This window comes from Alosa pseudoharengus, unplaced genomic scaffold, assembly GCF_046254945.1.
Source record: "Alosa pseudoharengus isolate Yale_2024_CS ecotype anadromous, Long Island Sound unplaced genomic scaffold, YU_APseudo_1.1 YU_APseudo_1.1_scf_2, whole genome shotgun sequence".
Lineage (NCBI taxonomy): Eukaryota > Metazoa > Chordata > Actinopteri > Clupeiformes > Clupeidae > Alosa > Alosa pseudoharengus.
Window position 1 is genome coordinate 28,848,743 of NW_027468663.1, and position 26,657 is coordinate 28,875,399.

The 26,657-nt window shown below is 38.9% G+C and overlaps 1 long non-coding RNA gene across 1 annotated transcript; it reads right to left on the reverse strand.

The window, feature by feature from the left end:
* Positions 1-1,286: 1,286 nt before the first annotated feature.
* On the reverse strand, positions 1,287-7,217 carry LOC143135194 (uncharacterized). Its single transcript, XR_012988846.1, has 3 exons — positions 6,856-7,217; positions 5,129-5,405; positions 1,287-2,524 (listed from the first exon to the last, which is right to left on the reverse strand). It is a non-coding gene; the product is annotated as an uncharacterized LOC143135194 (long non-coding RNA).
* Positions 7,218-26,657: the final 19,440 nt, after the last annotated feature.

Below are 26,657 nucleotides of genomic sequence, written 5' to 3' on the forward strand. Positions count from 1 at the left end.
GGCCATCTAAACCTAGGGTTAGCATTTCTAACTTCCATACCTCATAAACAGACTAAATTTGGCATGTGACATCTATCTATGACATAAAATATATGAGATATGTAAAATCACACCTCACACATTCATAGACTCTATAGCGCCCCCTAGAAATCTACATTTTCCAATCTTTGGCTCCGCCTCCTGACAACATACAAGCAGCTAGAGGTCTCAAATTTGACAAACACGTTTGTTATCATTCCCTGTATCAAAATATGTGCCACATGTTGACATTTCATGAAATAATGGGTGTGACACTTACCTAGGCCTGTCTGGCCATATGGGTGTCTCAATTGTAGTTTCTGAGTATGTCCGGTGCATCAAACTTGCCATGGCAGGTAAGATCAGTGAAATTGGGTTTATTTCAGCACAACACACCTCTGTGTATCATATTCAATCAAAATATGGATGTTTTGATGGTTTGTTTATGATTTAAGAACTTTTGTTGGTCAATATCTGTCAAATATGCTCTCTAAACGGTTATTTCTGAAGATTTCTTGTGCATCAAAAGTCCCACAGCACCTAAGATAAGTGAAATTGGGTTTATTTCAGCACAACACACCTCTGTGTATCATATTCAATCAAAATATGGATGTTTTAATGGTTTGTGTATGATTTAAGAACTTTTGTTGGTCAAAACAATGCTCTCTGAATAGCCATTTCTTAAGATTTCTTGTGCATCAAAAGTCCCACAGCACCTAAGATAAGTGAAATTGGGTTTATTTCAGCACAGCACACCTCTGTGTATCATATTCAATAAAAATATGGATGTTTTAATGGTTTGTGTATGATTTAAGAACTTTTGTTGGTCAAAACAATGCTCTCTGAACAGCCATTTCTTAAGATTTATTGTGCATCAAAAGTCCCACAGCACCTAAGATAAGTGAAATTGGGTTTATTTCAGCACAGCACACCTCTGTGTATCATATTCAATCAAAATATGGATGTTTTAATGGTTTGTGTATGATTTAAGAACTTTTGTTGGTCAACATCTGTCAAAAAATGCTCTCTGAACGGCCATTTCTGAAGATTTCTTGTGCATCAAAATTCACACCGCACCTAAGATAGGTGAAATTGGGTTTATTTCAGCACAACACACCTCTGTGCATCATATTCAATCAAAATATGGATGTTTTAATGGTTTGTGTATGATTTAAGAACTTTGTTGGTCAACATCTGTCAAAACAATGCTCTCTGAACGGCCATTTCTTAAGATTTCTTGTGCATCAAAAGTCCCACAGCACCTAAGATAAGTGAAATTGGGTTTATTTCAGCACAACACACATCTGTGTATCAAGATCAATCAAAATCTGTAAGTTTGTGATTGCTTTAAACAGGGGGTTGTCCAATACACATAAAACAAACAGCAAAGGTATGCTAATACAAAGCAGCACTACAGGCACTAAATAATAATTTACATTTGATCAGATTCACCTTTATTGTCATTGTGCAGAGTAAAAGTACAAACAGGGTTCCAACTGTAAGTCAAATGTAAAATTCTATAACTTTTCCCTGACAAAACACCTGAATTTCCATGACTTACAATATACCGACCAATGATTTCAGAGCAGCCGCATCAAGAGTCTTTTACTTTTTTAGAGCGGGAGATGAATAAATAGGCATTGAATTAACACAGTTGGGCTACTCAAGCAAGCTGTAAAGCTAATAACCAGATATACATACTGTGTGGAAATATGCATTTTGGCTAGTACATCATAAACTACTACGACAAAATTCCCTGATATTCCATGACTTTGCCCCCAAAATGATAAAAATTCCCTGACTTTCCATGTCTGGAATAGACTTTCTAAAATTCCATGATATTCCAGAAATGCTATGACCCGTGGGAACCCTGTACAAAGCAAAAGTGCAATGTGATATACAAAGTATAGACAGATGGTGCATAGGCAGGACAAGAAATACTGTATAGTGTCGTGTAGACAGTAATATGCAGTTGGTTTACAGAAGGTGGTTTAGAGTAATATAAATTAGATATAAATATGGGCAGTGTATTAACAGAACATATGAGAAAAACAGAATAAATATGGATATTCAGTATGAACCATATAGACAGATATGTGCAGTGTGGTAACAGTACCATTGTAGTGCAGAAACAGTAACATTATAAGAGTAGTAAGAAGTGTTCAGGATGGATAGCATGAAGAGCAGTAGAATATGGTTATGTATAATTGTAATTACAGTATGTGCATTTGTAAATAAATAACACTATGGGTGGAATAGGGTATTTGGGGGCTTAGTTGATTGGTTGTCACCGGGATACAGAGCTACAGTCCAGTCGGGTGACAGCAACAGAAAAGAAGCTTCCTCTGAACCTGCTGGTTCGGGTGCAGAGAGACCTGTAATAATAATAATAATAATAATAATAATAATAATCCCCGGGCTTTGCCTTGCTCCTTCCTGGCCTGTGCCTTGCTCCTTCCTGGCATGTCTTTTTGCTTTGGTGATGAGCCTGATAACAGCTGACAACCTGGAAATTAGAAATAGAGATAAAACAAGTGTACAAAGAAAGAAACTACAATCTCAGTGTTTCTCTTGACATGTTCAAACATACTGATGACTATAAAGTCCACTAATAAAATGCAGGTCTATGCCTTTAATATAGTGCGCCAAAGTATTTAAGGAGGGTGGACCAAGTCCTAGTATGGTTTAGGTGGTTGAATCAGCTGTCCCTTAATAGTGTACGCCAAATTGTATCAACTGAACAATTTGTTTCTCGATCCTCAATATGGGCCTATGTATGCTTTATGATATGCCAGAGTAAGTAGGAAGGTGGGAAATGTCTTAATTAATATTAATTGACATCTAGAGGCTATGGGTTTTCACAAAATATGTGGTTTAGGTGGTCAATTCAGCTGTCCCTTAATAGTATAGCCCAAGATGTATACGCTGTACAATGCGTTTCTCCATCTACAATATGGGCCTATGTACGCCTTATGATGCACCAAAGTCAGTAGGAAGGTGGGGCATGTCTTAATGTATATTAATTGACATCTAGAGGCTATAGGCTTTAAGAAACTATATGGTTTAGGTGGTCAATTCAGCTGTCCCTTAATAGTATAGCCCAAGATGTATCCGCTGTACAAGGCGTTTCTCGATCTACAATATGGGCCTATGTACGCCTTATGATGCACCAAAATCAGTAGGAAGGTGGGGCATGTCTTAATGTATATTAATTGACATCTAGAGGCTATAGGCTTTCAGAAAATATATGGTTTAGGTGGTCAATTCAGCTGTCCCTTAATAGTATAGCCCAAGATGTATACGCTGTACAATGCGTTTCTCCATCTACAATATGGGCCTATGTACGCCTTATGATGCACCAAAGTCAGTAGGAAGGTGGGGCATGTCTTAATGTATATTAATTGACATCTAGAGGCTATAGGCTTTAAGAAACTATATGGTTTAGGTGGTCAATTCAGCTGTCCCTTAATAGTATAGCCCAAGATGTATCCGCTGTACAAGGCGTTTCTCGATCTACAATATGGGCCTATGTACGCCTTATGATGCACCAAAATCAGTAGGAAGGTGGGGCATGTCTTAATGTATATTAATTGACATCTAGAGGCTATAGGCTTTCAGAAAATATATGGTTTAGGTGGTCAATTCAGCTGTCCCTTAATAGTATAGCCCAAGATGTATCCGCTGTACAATGCGTTTCTCGATCTACAATATGGGCCTATGTACGCCTTATGATGCACCAAAGTCAGTAGGAAGGTGGGGCATGTCTTAATGTATATTAATTGACATCTAGAGGCTATAGGCTTTCAGAAAATATATGGTTTAGGTGGTCAATTCAGCTGTCCCTTAATAGTATAGCCCAAGATGTATCCGCTGTACAATGCGTTTCTCCATCTACAATATGGGCCTATGTACGCCTTATGATGCACCAAAGTCAGTAGGAAGGTGGGGCATGTCTTAATGTATATTAATTGACATCTAGAGGCTATAGGCTTTCAGAAAATATATGGTTTAGGTGGTCAATTCAGCTGTCCCTTAATAGTATAGCCCAAGATGTATACGCTGTACAATGCGTTTCTCCATCTACAATATGGGCCTATGTACGCCTTATGATGCACCAAAGTCAGTAGGAAGGTGGGGCATGTCTTAATGTATATTAATTGACATCTAGAGGCTATAGGCTTTCAGAAAATATATGGTTTAGGTGGTCAATTCAGCTGTCCCTTAATAGTATAGCCCAAGATGTATACGCTGTACAATGCGTTTCTCCATCTACAATATGGGCCTATGTACGCCTTATGATGCACCAAAGTCAGTAGGAAGGTGGGGCATGTCTTAATGTATATTAATTGACATCTAGAGGCTATAGGCTTTAAGAAACTATATGGTTTAGGTGGTCAATTCAGCTGTCCCTTAATAGTATAGCCCAAGATGTATCCGCTGTACAAGGCGTTTCTCGATCTACAATATGGGCCTATGTACGCCTTATGATGCACCAAAGTCAGTAGGAAGGTGGGGCATGTCTTAATGTACATTAGTTGACATCTAGAGGCTATAGGCTTTCAGAAAATATATGGTTTAGGTGGTCAATTCAGCTGTCCCTTAATAGTATAGCCCAAGATGTATCCGCTGTACAACGCGTTTCTCGATCTACAATATGGGCCTATGTACGCCTTATGATGCACCAAAGTCAGTGGGAAGGTGGGGCATGTCTTAATGTATATTAATTGACATCTAGAGGCTATAGGTTTTCAGAAAATATATGGTTTAGGTGGTCAATTCAGCTGTCCCTTAATAGTATAGCCCAAGATGTATCCGCTGTACAAGGCGTTTCTCGATCTACAATATGGGCCTATGTACGCCTTATGATGCACCAAAATCAGTAGGAAGGTGGGGCATGTCTTAATGTATATTAATTGACATCTAGAGGCTATAGGCTTTCAGAAAATATATGGTTTAGGTGGTCAATTCAGCTGTCCCTTAATAGTATAGCCCAAGATGTATCCGCTGAACAATGCGTTTCTCCATCTACAATATGGGCCTATATTTAGCACAGCGACAACCATATCTAGCAAAATCACAGTAAAAGTAATGCAAAAGTGACGTAAAATACCTGCCAATTGTCCTCTGTATCCACCGCTGCAGTAGACCATGATGTGAGGATGCACTCCATAACACAGCTGTTAATGGAAGCAAGGACTGAGGTGTCAAGGCCATCATGCTTCAGCCTCTTCAGGAAGTAGACAAATGAGTAGCCAAACAAGGACAAACAAGGCCTTGCTTACATGCTGGCTGTCTTGTAGTTTGACACCACTCTCCTTTCTGTGAGTGTTCTGTTGGAGTCATATAATGAAGTGCAACCCATACATCAGGATATCAGGAGCAAGGATCTGTGAAAACATAAGTAAAGGGGAGAAAAAAGACATAAAGATATGTCGAGAAAACATTGCAGGACCATCCCTAAACAACACATCAGGACACCTTTCTTTCCTTTTTCATTTGATCACTACTACAATTCATAGACATATGTTGTATACAGGTGAGACAAGGGTAAAACTGATGTGGGTATTTATTCTATTATAGAATAGGCTACTAAAATATAACTCCACAACTTCAAGTGTCAACACTGTAGTTTTGGAGGAGTATTTGTAGTTTTTATGCAGTATAGGCTACTTTGGACATTAAAAGCTGCATGCACTACGTAGTACACACATGCGTACAATGCATTATTTTGGAGATAGAAATGTTGTTGTACTGCTTTGTTTTTCAGAAAAACTGTAGAAGCCTATAACCAGCCCAGACCCAAAGAAACAAATAGCTTATTATGTGAAACTGACCTGCTTATAATTTAATGTCAAACACCATCTCAACTAATTGAAAAGCAGGATTGCATCACCATCGCACTCATTCCGATAATTTAACCATAACATGTCGTGAACAACGATTTATTTGTATATCATATCATGTATTTGTCCACATCTTTTACCATTATAAGACATTGAATTGAACTAAGATATTGCTAAGATATTGAGACAGTAGGAGAGTGGCATGGAACAATAGGAAACAGACACGTCACCAACAACAATGCCAGTGGCCTACTGTAATTACTGCTATTATTATCATTATTATGTATTATTATCAATTTGTTTTGTTATAGTCTAGACACACATTCCATATTCACTGTATAGGCTATTTCTGTCACTGTACACATGTCATCTGGAAAACTTGCCTATTTATCTAACTGCACTTCTAGTTGGATGTCAACTGCATTTCATTGGCTCTGTACCTGCACTACTCTTTTAAATTACAATAAAGTTGAATCTAATCTAAATCTAGCCTAATCTAATATCTAATATTATGGGCTACACACATTGCAATTCTCTATTGAATTAAACCCCTCTCTTAATCAGGTTAAAGAAATACAATATTATATTATAATATAAGTGAATATCTAACATCTGGAGAACTGCTGTATCAGAATACAATTGTTTTATACCTGATATGTGGCCTAAAACAATGCGCGTTTTCGCAACGAAATCTATTCACGTTCATCATGATTATCGATTATACATGACTGGCTGATAGGCTACCTCCCAGCTGTTAGCTGTAGCCCACACTAACAATATTAGGCTACAATGTTAATTTACACAGACAACAGCTGTTTTACAGATTAATGTAACATTACATCATGCACGTTAGCTAAATTATAAATTGTGCAAGCCTACTCTGAATTCACAGTATTGCCCATGCATAGGCTACTATTTCATGTTAAATCAACTTTAAAATGTTTTGCTCAATTGCTAGCAAAATGATCATGCTAGCGGCAGTAGCAAGGCTCACCTCATTTCCCATTTGGATTCTTCTTTTTTCTCCGTCCCTGCTCGGTTCTTGTTTCTGGATTCTGGGGTTCAGCCTTCTAAAACTGCTAGCTAGAAGGTGGCTCCTTCTAACCCACAACTCAAAGCAGGCTTAAGAGTGTGAAACTGCACGTCAAAAGCATCAAATAACATTCTCGCCATTTTGTGAGGTCAGGCTTTTTTGACAGATGACGTGGTTCTGTTGGCTCGTTGAAAGCGAAATACAACGTGATAGTAACACGATAATTACGTCCTGCTCAACACGTTTTTTAACAAGGAAACGTGTTACACAACACGTCCCAATAGATTAATTAACGTGACAGTGACACGTTCAGACGTGAGACTGGGTTGGATTTGGAGGGGGGTGGGAGGCATTCGGTCGGATCCTGGTGCTGTGGAAATGTGCAGCCTTTATGTGCAGGGTAGTATGACATTCAAGTTTTATGTTAAAAGGGTGATTTATTTTCGGACATACAGTATTCTTGCTCAGATGTTCAGCACACTGTGGGCTATGTCCGATTTATTTTCGGACATACAGTAGCCTATTCTTGGTCAGATTCAGCATCACCGATGGAATGAATTGTCCACTGCAAACTATCGAAAGGAACATTATCTGCTCTATCGTAAGGGGCTTTGCTACGGTGGGTGACATTAAAACGTCTGCCTCGATCAGATGACAATGATAACGAATTCCCTCGGCTGAGAATCTATATAGTCCATAAAGAATATCTTCCGGTAATGTCAGCGGATTCTGGTGGTCTCTAAAAACACTCGCCCTGCGAAGAGAGCCCCCCACGATTTGCGCTCCAACCCAGCGGGCACCGTGATGTCAATTTGATGTCAAGAATTAGTCAAGGTTTTGACCACCATGTTGAGCATCTATAATTTCATACTATTTTAGCATTACAAGCTATGGCTTGCTTGTGGTTGTAAAGACGTCCAACAAGGGATCAATCTAACATGTTGTCACTGGTCTATAAACTTGGGTCAATATGATTGATGTTAAATCAACGTTGATTTGATATCAAGAAAAAAGGCATAGGAAAAAGGGCGTCAAAATGATATGGAATTGACGTCATTGAATTGACCACCATATGAGAACCAATAATGTTAATAATCTTAATAGTAGTAATAATAGCCCACTAGGCTAATGTTACTATTGTTTTGACACTTCTACCAATCAGTCTGGTAATATAACAGACTAAAATGCCAACAGTAATCATTTTCACGATTGTTTTTAACGGATGCTTATCACCGCTTGATAAGCGCATGCGCACACACAGCAATTCCCATCCCCCACCCCTGATCAAATTCAAATTCGCGCAGCACTCTAGAATCTTCGCTGAGTTTGCTCCTTTTCAACTGCAGTCACCAGTGACTTCAACAATCAACCGTCACTTTTCTGTCATGCCTCTGACTGAATGTGTAAGCTGTACAAAGTCTGCCGTCATCATATCCCAGGTAAGAATTACAGTACTTTTGTATGCCAATTGAAAACGTGAATTTATTCGAAATATATTGTTTTCATAATGGAATGTTAATCAAAGCCGTTAGTCATGTTTAGAATTAGCTAGTGAGCTAACGCTAGCGATGTTAGCTGTTAATGTTAACTTTTCCAGTAGCAGACTAACTTCACTATTATGTGGAATATCTGTTTGTTTGCCTGTTTGTCTGTTTGTTAGTTTTAGAATGAAATATCAGGCGCAAGTAAGTTAGCTATACATTTAAAGTAACGTTAGCTACATTTAAAATGGCTGTTACCATGCAGGCTAGCAGACACAGATGAAAGTTGTTAACATTACGTTAGAATTAATAACGGTTAACGTTAACTGTTACCTCTACCTTGCGAACTTCCATGGGACATAGGTAAGGTTAGGTCACTGTATTTAAACTTAATACATGTAGTGCTAGTGTTGATACATAATATAGTGTTGCTATAACTGCAAAGAGGTCCTGTATGAATTAAGTAATATATATATATATCAGTTATCTACCCACTGATTTAAGGAACTGCAGTTTAATATAGCCATGTTTATTAACAGACCTGTCATTTAATGGATGTGATGGGTGGGTAGCACCTCAATATCATGCCTACAAGTAAAGGGATCTTTAGTTTGTGAAGGGTAGTATTAGGCTACATGTTCTTCATTTCATAGCCCTTATTTGCCCCTTGTTTGATGTACCTGACTTGCTCTGAGGCATGTGTTAAGATGCATGTGAGTGTAGTAGTGCTTCAGTGATGGTCTTTTCATGTTCTGTGTGTTTTGCAACATATTAATCTTAGTCTCCCTCTGTTTGCAGGTGGTGTGTTGTGAGGATTGCTGCAGTAAGAACACTGAGTGCATTCTGGAATATTCCAAATGTGTGCCACGTCCAAGCTCGCAAGAGAGTTCACTCACCAGGTAAAGACACACACACACACACAATGTTATTTTGAAGTATTAAAAAACATTGTTGTTTTAGAAATTTCGAACGAAATGGTTGGTAATTAGCACGTTTACGAGTATAGTTTACATTCCGGTATGATGGCAGAAGTGTCTTTGTGTACTGTGTGCCAAAACTATACTATTTAGCATGGTTGTGCAGCTACTTCAAATACTGTAAGTATTGTAATTTATCTACATATACAAGGATTAAAGTTCTCCGTCGTAGGACGGATTTCCGTCAATTTGATTTTAGAAATGTCATATTTGAGATCGATGCAGATCCGATGAGAAAAAAAAAATAGGGGGGGGGGGGCGGCTATCACCTTTTCTTTTCCTTTTTTTTAAGGCAACTACAAATATTAGGTCCGATGAATTAATGTGTGTGATGATAAATGTTTAAAGACCTAATAGTGTTCTTGAGAACTTTCTGTGTCTCAATCAGTGACGGCTCAAGAAGATAGCCTAGCCTACCTCAGCCATGAGTTCCGCTTTGTTTATGTTGTAGCTACACGCTTGTCTCGTTGGCCTGGGGCGTTTGCTTAAAAAAAAGAACACATATGGAGGACTAATAACGGTCTAAAAGTTGGATTATAGTGACACAATCGAGACAGCTGATGAGGTTGGCAAATCCGTTTAACTTTTTTGGATATGATATTGTGAGCTCTATGTGCGAATTCGGAGAAGAAGCGTAGGCTGTGTTCTTTCCGTGCATCAATGTAGACAATTTCTTACTATCGCGAACTCTTGTCAGGGGAGGTCATTCATTTTGGGTGTCACCTATGACTTGAACAGATAGCCTGCTATGCCACCCCATGTAGGCTACTATTATTGTTACAGTTTTTAATCAATGCAACTAACATTATGTGTAAAGCGACGCAATATAAACCGTATGCAATGTATTATCCCGTCTGTTATGACATGTACAACAATGTTTTTCACAATTTGCAATGGAAGGTTTTGACTGAGCGTGTTAACATAAAATAATAATAATATTGTCATCATCGCGAACTGTTTAGTAAGGGGGTCAGTCGTGTTTGTGACGCACAGACAGCCTTGTAGCCTATTTTGCTTTAGGCCTCACTTTTAACGACAGTAGGTTGTGAGTGTATGTTGACAAAAAATAACCATGCAATCAAAATAGTCAACTTAAAACTTTGCTATAAAATATTATTAATTTATAGCACAAAACCATAACCAGTATGCCTACCAGAACCTTGCATATTAGCGTAATTTGTGTGCGTCTATTTGGCAAGGCCACTAGCTGTCATGGATGCGTTGTTGCTAAAGGAAGGCAGGTGTCAAAAGTTAAAAAATAAATGGAGATGGGCAGCTGTTGGAAATGGGGGAGAACTAACAAGCCATGGTGTAAAGAAATGAAAGTGCCAGGGGCAGTGTTTGGCAAGTTACTTCAAAATCGTAATGTATTATGTATTACTTATTACTGTCATTTCAAAGTAATTTGTTACATTATAATATTACTGTCTTTGAATTGTAAGGCATTACACTACTATTGTATTACTTTTAAGTTACTTTTACCAAAATATCTAGAAATATGGATTTGGAATTCTAAATGCAGTTTATTATGCTCAATGCAGCTCATTCCTTCTAATGGAGGGCGATGGGGTATAACATAATGACTAAGCTAGGCTTAAGGCTAACAACAGTAGAATGCAATAGGCGCAGTGATGGCTCATGATGCAATACAAGGAACAATCATAGCCAGAATTTTGTTAAAAGCAGACAAAAGGTCGAAGTCTGGTCAATTGTGATAGAAATGCTGTAACTTTAGGCTTAGGCCTACTCATTAAAATCAACAGAGAGCCCACTACCTGTATATTGTAACCCAAAACTTGTCAAGATAGGCTACACAGTGCCGCTGCTGGCCATTTTGGTGCCCTAACTGGTGAAATACAGTATTAACCCAAGTATGTCATCATATGGTCAACTATAAAGATGTAGGCTAATCTGCCTGTTCCCAGGGATGGGTAGTATTTCTGAAACATGTAATATGTATTTCAAATACAAAATAGTATTTTGTCATTTGTATTTTATTGGGTTGAAGGAAATGGCTCTGTATTTTGTATCAAAATACTTAATTGGTGTGTATTTTTGTATTTTAGAAATACTGCAAAATACTATATGTGAAACACACTAAAAAAAGTAGATACTACACACAGGTGTAATGAATAATTGGTAATTAGGCAACAATGGTTTATTTTTATCGCAATCAGCTAATGTGAGAACAGCTGTGATGAGCAAGTTTACCTGTGCAAGTTCACATAAGGACACTGACAAAGGCAACCATGTCCTATTGTCTCCATGCCAATCTTTAACAGAAAAAATGTCAGATATCTCAATGAACCACAATGACATCAATAGATGGTAAGGTGTTGAGTGTGTTTGAATTCCCTTCCTTGTAGCATCCATTTCTGCATTCTACCAGAGAATGTCTAATAAGGGGAGAACTGCCACTCTCGGAAAACTTCCGGTTTCTAAACTGTTCTGAACTGGTTGCAGTTCCTTCTGTGGTTCCACATGAGGGCGCTCGTCCACGAGTGCAGAATGCATGGAGGTCTATGGAGCTGTACCCCTTAAAATCCACTTTTCTCGGGATATAATTTTTTTCCAAGTAATTTGAATATTGTTTTCGAAAGGGGAGGCAAAGAAAATACACTTGGTTGAGTATTATATTTTTTAACGTCACTTAATTGTTCTAAAAAGCCTTTCAAACGTGTCAATGACGTCATTCATTAGCACAATGCTAGCGTGTTATGGGCAACAACGACCCAACCTGTAAGAAATCAAAAGGACATAAGTACTCGTTCATTCAACTTTTGACCTATAACCCATGTTGAAGTTATACAAACTACAATCAAATCTGAGATTTGTCAACGACAATCAGGTGAAAGAGGCAAATTTAGCCGTCTAGCTCCATTGACTCCCATTCATTCTGCACTCATGGCGATCGCCCCCAGTGGAACTCTGGTGGAACTGCAACCAAAATTCGGTACAATGGGACTTAATACGGAGTGGCAAGGCTCTCCGTAGACGGGCTCTGATTCTACAGTGGGGACAAGTTCACCTTGTTTAATTAAATAACAATTCTATTTCCTTATTAGCTGCATACTTGAGGTTGGAGATATTAAGGCATATCAAGTTTCTCACATACTGGAACTTCAAGATACATAGCCTTATGATTTTCTTATTCAGTTCTGCACTGGACTTGAATTACGAAATTCGGCACAGATACACAATTATGATTTTGGCCTATTGATTATAATGTGGTTAATTGAAAGCTCTGTCAGTCGTTTTGGATAAGCATCAGCTAGTTGACTAAATGTAAATGTAAATTCTTGAATTATTCTTCTGATCACACTACATGAACTTGCATACGGTATACTATTTGGTATGACGGGCCAAATTGTATTGTTTTTTACTATATAGTTTTAATAGGCTAAATGTTTGGGATATTAAAAAGCTTTTTTTGCAGTGCTTTCATACTTCCTTGAAAAAAGTATTTTGAGTATTTTCTAAATACAAAAATACAGTATTTTATTTTGATACATAATATGGTTACTGTATTTTGTAGTTTATTTTGATACATTAAAAATGAGGGTATTAGGTATTTTATTTTGAAATACATTCTGATGTATTTTTGCCCATCCCTGCCTGTTCCCAGCATCAGAACACTTTGCGATGGTTAGCGTGTCGTAATTCAAGTCCAGTGCAGAACTGAATAAGAAAATGATAAGGCTATGTATCTTGAAGTTCCAGTATGTGAGAAACTTGATATGCCTTAATATCTCTAACCTCAAGTATGCAGCTAATAAGGAAATAGAATTGTTATTTAATTAAACAAGGTGAACTTGTCCCCACTGTAGAATGCAGAAATGGATGCTACAAGGAAGGGAATTCAAACACACTCAACACCTTACCATCTATTGATGTCATTGTGGTTCATTGAGATATCTGACATTTTTTCTGTTAAAGATTGGCATGGAGACAATAGGACATGGTTGCCTTTGTCAGTGTCCTTATGTGAACTTGCACAGGTAAACTTGCTCATCTTTACTTGCGTACGACTTCACACCAGTGCTTCAGACCAGAGCTGATGCTTCAACAATAGCCGTCACTGAAAAGCTGTTAGTGTCTTTGAACACAGCTGTTCTCACATTAGCTGATTGCGATAAAAATAATAACCAATTATTCATTACACCTGTGTGTAGTATCTACTTTTTTTAGTGTGTTTCACATATAGTATTTTGCAGTATTTCTAAAATACAAAAATACACACCAATTAAGTATTTTGATACAAAATACAGAGCCATTTCCTTCAACCCAATAAAATACAAATGACAAAATACTATTTTGTATTTGAAATACATATTACATGTTTCAGAAATACTACCCATCCCTGGGAACAGGCAGATTAGCCTACATCTTTATAGTTGACCATATGATGACATACTTGGGTTAATACTGTATTTCACCAGTTAGGGCACCAAAATGGCCAGCAGCGGCACTGTGTAGCCTATCTTGACAAGTTTTGGGTTACAATATACAGGTAGTGGGCTCTCTGTTGATTTTAATGAGTAGGCCTAAGCCTAAAGTTACAGCATTTCTATCACAATTGACCAGACTTCGACCTTTTGTCTGCTTTTAACAAAATTCTGGCTATGATTGTTCCTTGTATTGCATCATGAGCCATCACTGCGCCTATTGCATTCTACTGTTGTTAGCCTTAAGCCTAGCTTAGTCATTATGTTATACCACATCGCCCTCCATTAGAAGTGCAATGAGCTGCATTGAGCATAATAAACTGCATTTAGAATTCCAAATCCATATTTCTAGATATTTTGGTAAAAGTAACTTAAAAGTAATACAATAGTAATGTAATGCCTTACAATTCAGAGACATTAATATTATAATGTAACAAATTACTTTGACGATTTTGAAGTAACTTGCCCAACACTGCCTGTAGGTGGCATTAATTATATAGTAAGTGTACCCTGTAGCCTCGTTTTGGTTTAAACAATGGCCGCCGTGTGAATAAGGCGAATACTCCCTTTACTTTGCTGTTTGCATCTTTTTGTACATTAAAAACCAATAGGTCGCGACCGCAAAAGGGGTGCTATCTCTATAGGTAGATATGAAGAACGTATGACTTATGGCCTGAAAAAAGTTCAGTCAAACGATTTTTTTTCACTTTAATCCCTGCATATAACACTACCGTTAAGCGTGGGAAAAAAGTGGAGGTGGGGGTGGGGCGGGGATTGCATGGAAGGAGATGCATGCTATTTCAAGAGTTGAACACCCATTCACTTTACTTTTTTAGCACAGTTAATTTGGACTAAATGCATCAGTTTTTCGTTTTTTTTTTTTTTACATGGGTTCCTCTGAATTCCCCATCAAAAACTTTACAATAAACTCATATATTTGTTCAGTCTCTCTCAAATTTGAAGGGTTTGTTACATAAACCATATATTTTTTGCATAAAACGTAAAAACTACTGCTAACGTAACGTTAATTTACCCACTGCATTACAGATATTGGTTTGTACCATCACTGTATTCAAGAGTTCGATGATGGAGAAAGTGAACTTTCTTTTGAGATTACACCTATCAAAGATTGTAGCCTTTACCGAAATAGTCACGCTGCCCCTCCATTTCAATTGTTGATGCACCAAAAGTAGACCTATCATGCTTATCAAGTGTAACTCTCTGAAGACATCCTTAACTTGTGAGTGTTGGAATTGTTGCTAGGTAGTTAATTTAAGTTCACTCAAAATGTCAGGCCGATTGTATGGTGTGTGCGTCTCGTCACTGCTATGGCGCGTTTACATGTTATCTGTCACTGCCAGCACGTTCTATACTCAGCGTCGTCCATCCTTGCAAATGGGTTCAAGTGAGGACATAGAGTTAAGTTGTAAACAATTGTAAAAATGATTGCCATAATCTGATTACACTCAAAAGACGTCTGGTTTTGGTACTCTACAAATGAATGTTTTACTTTTGTTATGCAATGTTAATGGTATACAGATTAAAACATGTTTTCAGTGTCTCTTTAGCTGAAAACTACTTCCAACACGCATGCCTCTTCCATGAATAGGCGCTCTTAGCCTGGCTAACGTCAGACCTCATTGAGATAGGGTCTGGGAATTAGACATTAATTTTCTCGTATTTGAAACATGGTTTACGAATGCCCAGAGCCGTTTATTGGGCGCTACGAATGTCTATCAAATGCGTCTGTACATAGCTCATAACGGCTTCGGCGTGTCGTCATCGTCTTGCTGCCCTCCCTCCGTTCTGTGATTGGTTCCTTCGTTGAGGTGAAAACAAAGTCCATAGAATCCAGGCTGCCTAGCAGCGTGAATAAAATCGCGTGCGTAAGGCAGCATGGGAAAACCCAGGCTAAGGCACTCTAGTCCTTGAGCCACCCCCTAGTCCACCTACCCATCCGGCCCCCGGAAAAAAAAAAAAACTTTTTTAAAAAATGTTTTAAAAACAATTCTAGTTGCTCAACATCATGTCTGATTAGCAATAACTCTGCTATGAAACAGAGACATTACATCTTCTGGTCAGTGAGGTTTAAATTAATTAGTTCCTGAATCCTATCCCATTTAATGTGACTTCAGAGGGCTTGAGAGGGATAGGATTTAAACCGTGGCGGACCGCTTTCCCTAAATAAATGTAGAGGAAACACTGGATATTCCTTTCCTTGTTCTACAACAACAACCTAATAACATGATAATGCTTATGGCTGATAGCTTTTGCTCTTCCCAAATACAAGTAGCCAGGTGAGATGTTTGCAACTACATTACTTTTTATCAATCCAGTTGCAGCAGGTCTAGTTCCAAACCACAATTGTTGAACTGTGATGAACTGCCCTATTTGTGATTGTTTTTAGAGATTCTAGAGGTTTTATACTAGTGCTGCCACTAACAACTAATAACTAATTTTGTTGTATAACTCGCACTCCTCCTTGTCCACAGGTGGCAGCAGTGCGGTGGAGGCAGAGTGGCAGCAGTACGGTGGAGGCAGAGTGGCAGCAGAGCTGGCCTAAACAAAACAGTCTTCAGCCCTTGGAACCGCACCTGGCTCTTTGGCCCCAAGAACAAACCTTCCCGTCATAGGTGCCTCTGATAGTGCATCACTCACAAGAATGGTAACAAGAATGCACTTAAAGAATGCCCTGGCAGGAGCATCACATATGAATACTTTCACAGACAGTTGAAGTGCTTTGCCTCCATGAACAATGCCATCTTGCTGTAACTGCTGCAACTCCTGGAGAAAGTCACTTAAGTACTCTTCCTCTGAATTTGGTTTAGCAACTCCACAGTAGATGGCCACAATGAAAGGAGCAAAGTTGTGAAAGTTGCAGAGTATGGGCCACATTTGGAAGTTGGAGGATTTAAAAAGTGGCACACCATCAATGTTAAAGCACAAATGTAGGTGCTCAACGATTCCTGGATGCTGAGACAAACGTTTGGTTTTGGAGTAGCATTGTCGAGAATGGTCAGAAAAATCTACCAAAAAGTTTGTAAATTAAAGGATGGAAAAAGTATGGGATTTTAAAATAGAAAATGTGTAGGAACCCTGTTAAAAGAAACCTTTTCTCTGTCTCTCTCTATTCAACTGGATCTCTCAATGTTCTCCAACATTCCATTACTTGTTACTACATTGTACATGTTGTCATACATTGTTCATATTTAGCCATATTTATTCTGCCCTTATAAGATAACTACTAATACACTGCACATATTTAATTTATATTACTCTAAACCACCTTCTATAAACCAACTGTATACTACTGTCTACACGGCACTGTATATGCACCACCTGTCTATACTTTGTATATCACTTTTCTGCTTTTTTGCACTTCTAGTTAGACACAAACTGCATTTTGTTGTCTTTGTACTTGTATTCTGCACAAATAATCAAAATATGTCAATAAATGCTGATGTAATTTTGACATCAATGTTTGTCGCATTTATGTTTATTTGACATTGAAGCTTGATATTGAATGATATCAAAACAACATCAACATCTTGACATCAAATAGATGTAGAATTGACATCAAATGCCAACAAAGCTTGACATGGAAATGACATGTTGATGTAGAATAAATGTTGAATTGACATCAAAGCTTGACATTGAATGATATCAGAATAGCATCAAAACGACATCAACATCATGACATCTTGATGTCAAATAAATGTCGAATTGACATCAAATGCCAACAAAGTATGACATCAAAATAACATCAAAACGACATCGCGGAGGTCAAAATCTTGACGTCAGATTGACATCAGTACATTGACGTCGATACAACTTTCATTCTAGACCTGTTTCTAGACGTAATTTTGACGTCGATGTTTGATGTCATATTGATGTTGAATTGACATCAAATGCCCACTGGGAATGTCGTATGAATCATCCAGGTATACGCAGACAAGTAGCCTACGTGGAGGGGTGGTACTTATAAAGGGTGTGGTTAAACGGAAACCTCGGGTTAACCAAGAACATAACCTGCTCGGACCAGGTTTGAGATGCAGCGTAAATTGCCATGGCAGCATACCTCGGTTAAAACCTATCCACCTTTCGTAGTAGGCTACAGGTTAATCGGGAAGTTAAGCCACACGTGATCAAGTTACTCTCGAAGTTACCCAGATAAGCCAGAAACCCCGCTTCGTAGTACAGGCCCCTGCTCACTTTTACTCAATGCAGATAAAACAAAGGAGCTAATTCTTAATCAAACAGGTGCTCCAACACCACTGATATTAACCAATCAAACTGTTGAAATTGTTAACTGTTTTAAGTATTTGGGAACATACATTGATGATAAGCTATATTGAAAATGCTGATGGTATATGCAAAAAGGCCAGCCAAAGACTGTTTTTAACTAGATGTACCGCAGAGCGGTACAAAATATGACCGCCGCCCAGTCCAGCACATTTTTTCCACAAAAATAAATCACGCTGAAAGGCCTATATGATTCTAACTGTCTCACTAAATTGCATTATCCACACTCAATTCTCACTGATATTTGCTAGACAACAAGTACCAAAACATGATTAGTTCATAGATTTCACATGTAAAATTAATTTTATACAACCCCACCTCCATCTTGCCTGTTCATAATTCTGAGAAATTCTTGAATTGTGTGCATGTACATGTTTATGTTATGCGTGTGTGTGTGTGTGTGTGTGCGTGCTTGTGTGTGTGCCTGCGTATGTGCCTGTGCATGCAAGCGTACATATGTCTACTGTGTGAGTATGTGTCATACGTATGATTACTGTGAATGTATGTGTGTGTGTGTGTGTGTGTGTGTATCTGTTTGTGCACATGTGTGAACATGAAATGGGTTAATATGACCCCTGGAGGCAAACATACGGAAAAAAATGGTCATCCTAGGCCCTACAGTTCTCAAGATATTCACCGAGAACTGTGTCTGCCCTACCCTTCTTTCGGGGGGTCCAGTCCAGCGGGGGGGCTACAGATCAAAACGAAAAATTACGGTTCCATGCTATCCATAAGGGGGTACATGCCCACCAAGTTTTGTGTACCCCGGTCTTTCAGTGTCCCGGGAATCCTTGTTGGTGTACGTCACTAAATGTACACATAAATTATTTTATTGTAAGGCCCCCCATGAACGAAAGTACACAAAACTTGGCATGCATTCGGAGGGTGTCATAATGATCCTACACTTTTAATTTCGTGCAGTTTTGACCTTGTCAGCCAGCGATATTGTGATGAAAACACCTAATTTTTTGCTTTTTCATTTTTAACTAGGTGGCGCTATACATAAAATAAGTGGTAATGGGATGGGTTGACATGCCCCCTTAAGACCAACATACATAAAAAAAGGTGGACCTCCTAGGCCCTACAGTTATCGAGATATACACAGAAAACTGTCTCCGGCCACCTACAGGCCAGTTGGTGTATAGTAACATAAATTAATTTATTGTGTGGCCCCCCATGAACGGAATTCCACGAAACTTGGCGTGCATACAGAGGGTGTCATAATGATCCTACACTTCCAATTTTGTACAGTTTTGACTTTGTTAGGTCACAGATACCTTCAATTACAACACCTCATTTTTACTTTTTTGTGTTTAACTAGGTGGCCCTATACATGAAATGAGTGGTTATGGAATGGGTTGACATGGCCCCTTGAGATCAACATACAAAAAAAAAATGGTCCTCCTAAACCCTACGGTTTTCGAGATATTCACAGAAAACTGTGTCTGCCCTACCCTCCTTTCGGGGGTCCAGTCCAGCGGGGGGGCTACAGATCAAAATCTGACTAAACCTATATGACCGCCGCTTCGCTGCGCGGCGGTCATAATTAGGAAATTGAAGGGATTTAAAAAAATGTATACAAAAACTCTTTTATTCCAAACGCAATTTCCATGGTCAACACACAATGGAAAAGCTAGGCAGAAGGGAGTTGTAGCCAAGAGCACTACAAATGGGCTGGAACTGGTGCTTTCTGCCTTGTATCTGATGTGTATGCATGTGTGTGTGGGCTAGAGGGAGGGGATACATGTGATGTGTGTTAATATGTGGATTATGTCTGTGTGTAATGGAATGAACGTGTCTACTGTTTCCTATGTGTTTTATACTATTACTATCAGTGAGACCAAAGACAATTTTCATGCAGGCATGAGAATAAAGTCTATTCAATTCTATTCTATTCTATTCTATTCTATCTTTGACATGTTACTTGTTTACTTGTCTTACTAATTTCTTACTGAAACGAATGAATGGATATTACCAATAAATTATATCAGATTGTGATTATCCCATTTAATTTAGCTGTGTATGTATAACATTATTATGACCGCCGCGCAGCGAAGCGGCGGTCATATAGGTTTAGTCAGATTTTTTTTCTTTTTTTTTTTTTTTCTTTTTCGCATGCCCAAATTTCTGTCAATGATTCCCGGGACACTGAAAGACCGGGGTACACGAAACTTGGTGGGCATGTAACCCCACATGGATAGCATGGAACCATCGTTTTTCGTTTTTATCTGTAGCCCCCCCGCTGGACTGGACCCCCCGAAAGGAGGGTAGGGCCATACGCGTAGATTACGGTGGGGACGGGTGGGATATGTCCCCACCACTATTTATAATTTGAATTTTGTCCCCACCACTTCTAAAAAAGTGCAAACCAATTGCGACCGAAAAAATCCCCACATATGAAATCATCGAGTCTAAACCATGCGATAGGCGCGCACAATGACATCCTCACAGCATGCACACCTGCCTGGATATGTGTGGATCGAGTGTTGTGGTTAAGGTTTTTTAACATCCGCACCCACCCGACCCTCCAGTCATAATGCCTGCTAGAGTTGACTGTAGCTCGGAATGCAATCGGTTGCCATAGGCTATCCTAAAATCCAGCGATAAAACAAAGCATGAACTCGAGAGTCGGTCTGGCCTATATATGTATATTACAGATAGGCTATCTAGGCGATATTTGTAACATTTATTTTGTATTTGGCCTGTTATAAAATCATGTAGGCCTATTGAACAATTTAAACACATTGTGAACCCCAAAGTTGGAGACATGCATAGACATTGCTGCAAATGTAAAACCGGATTACTCTGGAATGGCTAACTGTACAGGGGAGTGCTTTAAACTTTAATTAAAACTTTAAACTTTAATTACACCTTTGTGTTCGGTAAGGTCTGCTGTTTATTCTGATATATGGTTTGTCATGTGTTGAGGGAAAGTTCGCGAAGCCAAGATGAATGGGTAGGGAGACGGGCGCAGAAAATATGATTAAATTAAAGCTACTTTTCTCGCGAACCGTTTACCACAACAACTAACCACCAACATAGTTTAAAAGCTGAGAAAAAGCTCTTTCGTGTGATACATGTGATGTCTGTGATGAATAGGCTATTTCGCAAGTTGTTCAGCAAATTTGGGTGGGACAGAAATACCTTTACAGAGCAGCAGATCAGGGCTGGCCATATCGGCTCTGATGTACATTGATTTAAATGCATTATCGCTTTACTACCCAACACGCGAACAAGAAAGAAAAGAAAAAAGAAACCAACGAGCTTATGTCACGATTTCCGATATGCCTAGTCCTAGAGAAAAGACAGCTATTGGTAACCTAACAAGTAGTTAGTTGTCCCAAAGTTGTCGCAAACTTTGAGACGACCTATACTCGCATTAACTGAATCTTATCAACCCGAACTGCGATGTTCCAAACAGAGTGACAGGATGCAATGCCTAATAATCTCACTGCCTATGGCATAACTGATACAGTGCGCCTAGGCCTACTGTTAAACACCTGAAAAATATTAAGCTGCTGTTTTCTTTTCATGACGAGCACTAGGCCTACTTTTGAATGATTTATGACTGAATGGAACGTTGCGTTTTTATGCGCCAGAACTGCTTATCACGTCGTCGTCGTGTGACAAAGTTTACACCAATCATCATCTTCTAATGTATCCTTATGTTGAGATGTCCATTCTCTTTGCCCTAGGTTATCATTTGTGCGTGAAGCAAGCACTTTTCAAACCACACTCAAGCTTATGGTTATTGTCCCCACCACTATTAAAAACAAACTGACGCCCTTGGGTAGGGCAGACACAGTTTTCTGTGAATATCTCGAAAACCGTAGGGTTTAGGAGGACCATTTTTTTTTGTATGTTGATCTCAAGCCATTCCATAACCACTCATTTCATGTATAGTGCCACCTAGTTAAACACAAACAAGTAAAAATGAGGTGTTGTAATTGAAGGTATCTGTGACCTAACAAAGTCAAAACTGTACAAAATTGGAAGTGTAGGATCATTATGACACCCTCTGTATGCACGCCAAGTTTCGTGGAATTCCGTTCATGGGGGGCCACACAATAAATTAATTTATGTTACTATACACCAACTGGCCTGTAGGTGGCCGGAGACAGTTTTCTGTGAATATCTCGATAACCGTAGGGCCTAGGAGGTCCACCTTTTTTATGTATGCTGGTCTTAAGGGGGCATGTCAACCCATCCCATTACCACTTATTTCATGTATAGCGCCACCTAGTTAAAAATTAAAAAGCAAAAAATTAGGTGTTTTCATCACAATATCTCTGGCTGACAAGGTCAAAACTGCACAAAATTAAAAGTGTAGGATCATTATGACACCCTCCGAATGCATGCCAAGTTTTGTGTACTTTCGTTCATGGGGGGCTTTACAATAAAATAATTTATGTGTACATTTAGTGACGTACACCAACAAGGATTCCCGGGACACTGAAAGACCGGGGTACACAAAACTTGGTGGGCATGTACCCCCACATGGATAGCATGGAACCGTAATTTTTCGTTTTGATCTGTAGCCCCCCCGCTGGACTGGACCCCCCGAAAGGAGGGTAGGGCAGACACAGTTCTCTGTGAATATCTTGAGAACTGTAGGGCCTAGGATGACCATTTTTTTCCGTATGTTTGCCTCCAGGGGTCATGTTAACCCATTTCATGTGCACACATGTGCACAAACAGATACACACACACACACACACACACATACATTCACAGTAATCATACGTATGACACATACTCACACAGTAGACATATGTACGCTTGCATGCACAGGCACATACGCAGGCATACACACAAGCACGCACACACACACACACACACACACACACACACACACACACACACACACACACGCATAACATAAACATGTACATGCACACATGCACACAATTCAAGAATTTCTCAGAATTATGAACAGGCAAGATGGAGGTGGGGTTGTATAAAATGAATTTTACATGTGAAATCTATGAACTAATCATGTTTTGGTACTTGTTGTCTAGCAGATATCAGTGAGAATTGAGTGTGGATAATGCAATTTAGTGAGACAGTTAGAATCATATAGGCCTTTCAGCGTGATTTATTTTTGTGGAAAAAATGTGCTGGACTGGGCGGCGGTCATATTTTGTACCGCTCTGCGGTACATCTAGTTTGACTATGAATCTACATGTGAAGACATTGCTTTTGTACAGCTCTGCAGATAATTACAGTAACATAGAGAATGACATGAGCAAGTGCCTAATTTATAAAGCGTTCTTACGCACAGATTTTATCTTAGACCGTGCGTACGCTCAAATCCATGCCAACGCTCAGATTTTATAAAAACCGTCTTTGACGTGGAAAAGAGCTTATCTCCACATCAGGTTCAAACTTGACGTACGACCATTTCCTTGTGGTAATGCCGGGGTACTGCAAGTAATCTGAGGTGCGATCAAAATTCCAAGACCAACGATCTCATGTATTTCTTTGCCATATGCATGATCAATATCAGAAGATTTTTAAAGACGTTTTTGGACGCAGCTTAATGTTTCATGGTTTAGCATAAAACTGCTAATGAGAACTATAGCCTACTTAAGAAAGTGAAAAAACGTATAGCTTACTTATTTCATAATATCTAAAAAAAACACCAAGACCTAATGATTGAAACATTCTTACAAGTGATCTAGTATATTTAGTGTTCTCACCAATCTAATATTGACCATAAAATGTCCAATTGCCCTCGTTTAGGATAGGAAAAGTACATTTGTGCCAGGGATGTAGTGGTAAAATAAGAGGTGGGTGAACTATGAATTCTGCAATCTCGGTGAGGTGGACTGCGCCATGCGGTATCGGATTTTTTTAAAAGGCATTCAGAACATGTTTGATAATGGTGGAGGTTGTACAGTATTGGGAATATAGGATAGTATTGGATAATACCGTTTTGAATGTTAAAAGTGAATAAACTCTTTTGAGAGGTGGATAAACTCTAATAAGAGGTGGCTAGGCCTAAACTCTATTTCTGAAATTTCAGAGGTGGATAAACTGCGCTTACTCGCGTCCACTAGCCTCCACTACATCCTAATTTGCGCTCATAGGCCTATTCAGCTTCTTAACAGAAAGGTAATATTTGAATGTAAGCTATACAATGTAGGCTATAGATATTCTATATCATATATAGCCTAGTACACAACCAAGGGACGGAAGTTATCTACTGAAAGCAAGGCATCTTCATAGTGTTGCGTCGGAGTTGCGTAAAGAGGTGCAGAGCGCGCACCTGTTTGCTTTTTTTGACTGGCGGTGCCCAAGATCAGATAACAGTACGTGAGTTGAATAATGTAGGCTAAAATATAAAGGTAGGCCTAAAGCAAACAATAAAGGACAATGTTTAAGCCATTGGACATTATTGAAAGAAAACGATAGCAAAGATATGCAGAATGAATGAATAATGACCGGCGAACTAGGCTACTTTTTCAGCAAAAACATAGCCTATCCTAAAAGAAACGTTAAGCCTACATGACATATCACGCTAAATTTAGTCCTCTGTTTTGTAGACTAAATCAGCTTATTACCCTGGGTCATATTGGAAACGTACAGTAGCCTACTGTACCATAACGTACAGGATTATGCTGTAGGCCTAGGTCTTTCCTTCATAAGGTAGGCCTACCCATTTTTTTTTCTACAAAGTAGGCCTAAACATAGGCTACTAAATGTTGATTATTCACATTACTGCAAGCAAAAGGAATGAAAGCGAGCAGAGGACAATGGACATGAATGCATACGATCTCTTTCCAGAAAGCTTTGCTGGAAAAAACATAATTAGTTAAGCTATTCGAACTGACGCATATGGCTAGTTAACATCAGATGGCATAGGCTAGGCCTATACAATGTTTTCAATATATAATTTTACATAGGCTACAGCTTTTAGGCCATTGATTTCATTAAAACATATGCTAATGATATTGATGAGGGGGTGTTTACAAGGCGGAGACCTAAAACCATCCGGCTGCGCACAAGTTGACGTTCATTTGTGATTTATAATGGGCACATCTGGAAGGGTGGCGTACGCACGTTTTTTTGTGCGTACGTTCGTGTTCTCTGAATCACACGTACGATCATTTCAGAAATGATCTAAGATCAAATGAAGGATGGTTTCTACGCAACACTTTTATAAATGAGGCCGGAAGTTGTCATATGCTACTTAATGAATTAAACGGTTTAGGAGGAGGAAATGAGGTAATTCAACGTTTGCATGGCAAAGTCAACATACGGATTAAATAACGGATCAAATAAAAACATTACAACATGTGAGTGCTTTATAGTATAGAAGCAAAAAAACATGCTTTATATGAAATGAAAGAACTGTTTTGTAGATGGCAGTAAAAGGAAGTGACACTTTTCGAGAGAGGTTTTCATCTTTTGTCTTCATAGATATATACACTAGATGTCGCCTTCTGCTTCTCAGCATGCATCAACACCGCCGCCATCTTGGTACAGGGATCTGAAGCGCTAAACTAGTTCTCCTGTATTGTCAGCGTTACCTATTAAGCGACGTTTGGCCATCCCCAGCGATAGAAAACCTTTTTAGCGATTAGCGACAAATTTGGGAACTTCTCACAATGATGGCAGATCGGCTTCTTTGTTGTTGAAACGTAAGAAAATCACCTTTCTCACGGCTTTGTCATTTATGAATTCAGCTACATCTCGTTTGCCCATGGCACTGACCCATGATTATAAAAGTAACGACTGGCGTAGCCTATGTAGTAGCAGAGGTAAATGTTCTACAGATCTACAGCAACTTCTGGTGAGATTACAACTTACATGAGTAAACGAGACGAGGGGTATGTGGCCTCAACCAGAGCCTGTCTATGAAGAGCCTGTTTACTTTCATTGTATCGAACCTGGTTGCAGTTTACTCATTGTTCCTCTAGGGGCCGCCGCTAGCTAGTGCAGAATGAATGGGAGGCTATTGGGCTAGACGGGTAAAATGTATCTTTATTATCGTCTTAAGCTTAGTTTTCTCTAGACTCAACCATAAATACATGCCTGTCAGTTGGAACAACCCAAAAAACTAGATAATTGCTTGAGATTTTGACGATTTATGGTGATTTTATTTTCGCTAGATCTTTGCCCAGATTGAAGCTAATGCATTATAGAGGAGTGGATCACTGAAGCAAGATGGCGTCTCGATTGACGCATTCGTTCCAATGAACAGCAGTAGTCAAGGCGACATCTAGTGTATATATCTATGTTTTGTCTTTACCAGGTTTGAGTCTTTCCTATCTGACTTACAAATGCTCATTGATTCTGATGTTTGCGTTCAGAAAATGACTGGAGTATGACACGTCTAAGAAAAATGGCCTGGCAGCTGGTATTTAACTTAATCCATCCGGTACAGGCAATATGTTCTGTACTCTAAAGTTCAAAGTGGAAGTTTCTGGATATAATTGAACCCCTTTTGCAAGAAATCTGATTGTGATTGTGTTCAAGTTCAAGTTCAAGTTCAAGTTCAAGTAATTTATTGTCATGTAGTCATAAAAGGAATAATAAGAAATTCAATTCTTGTG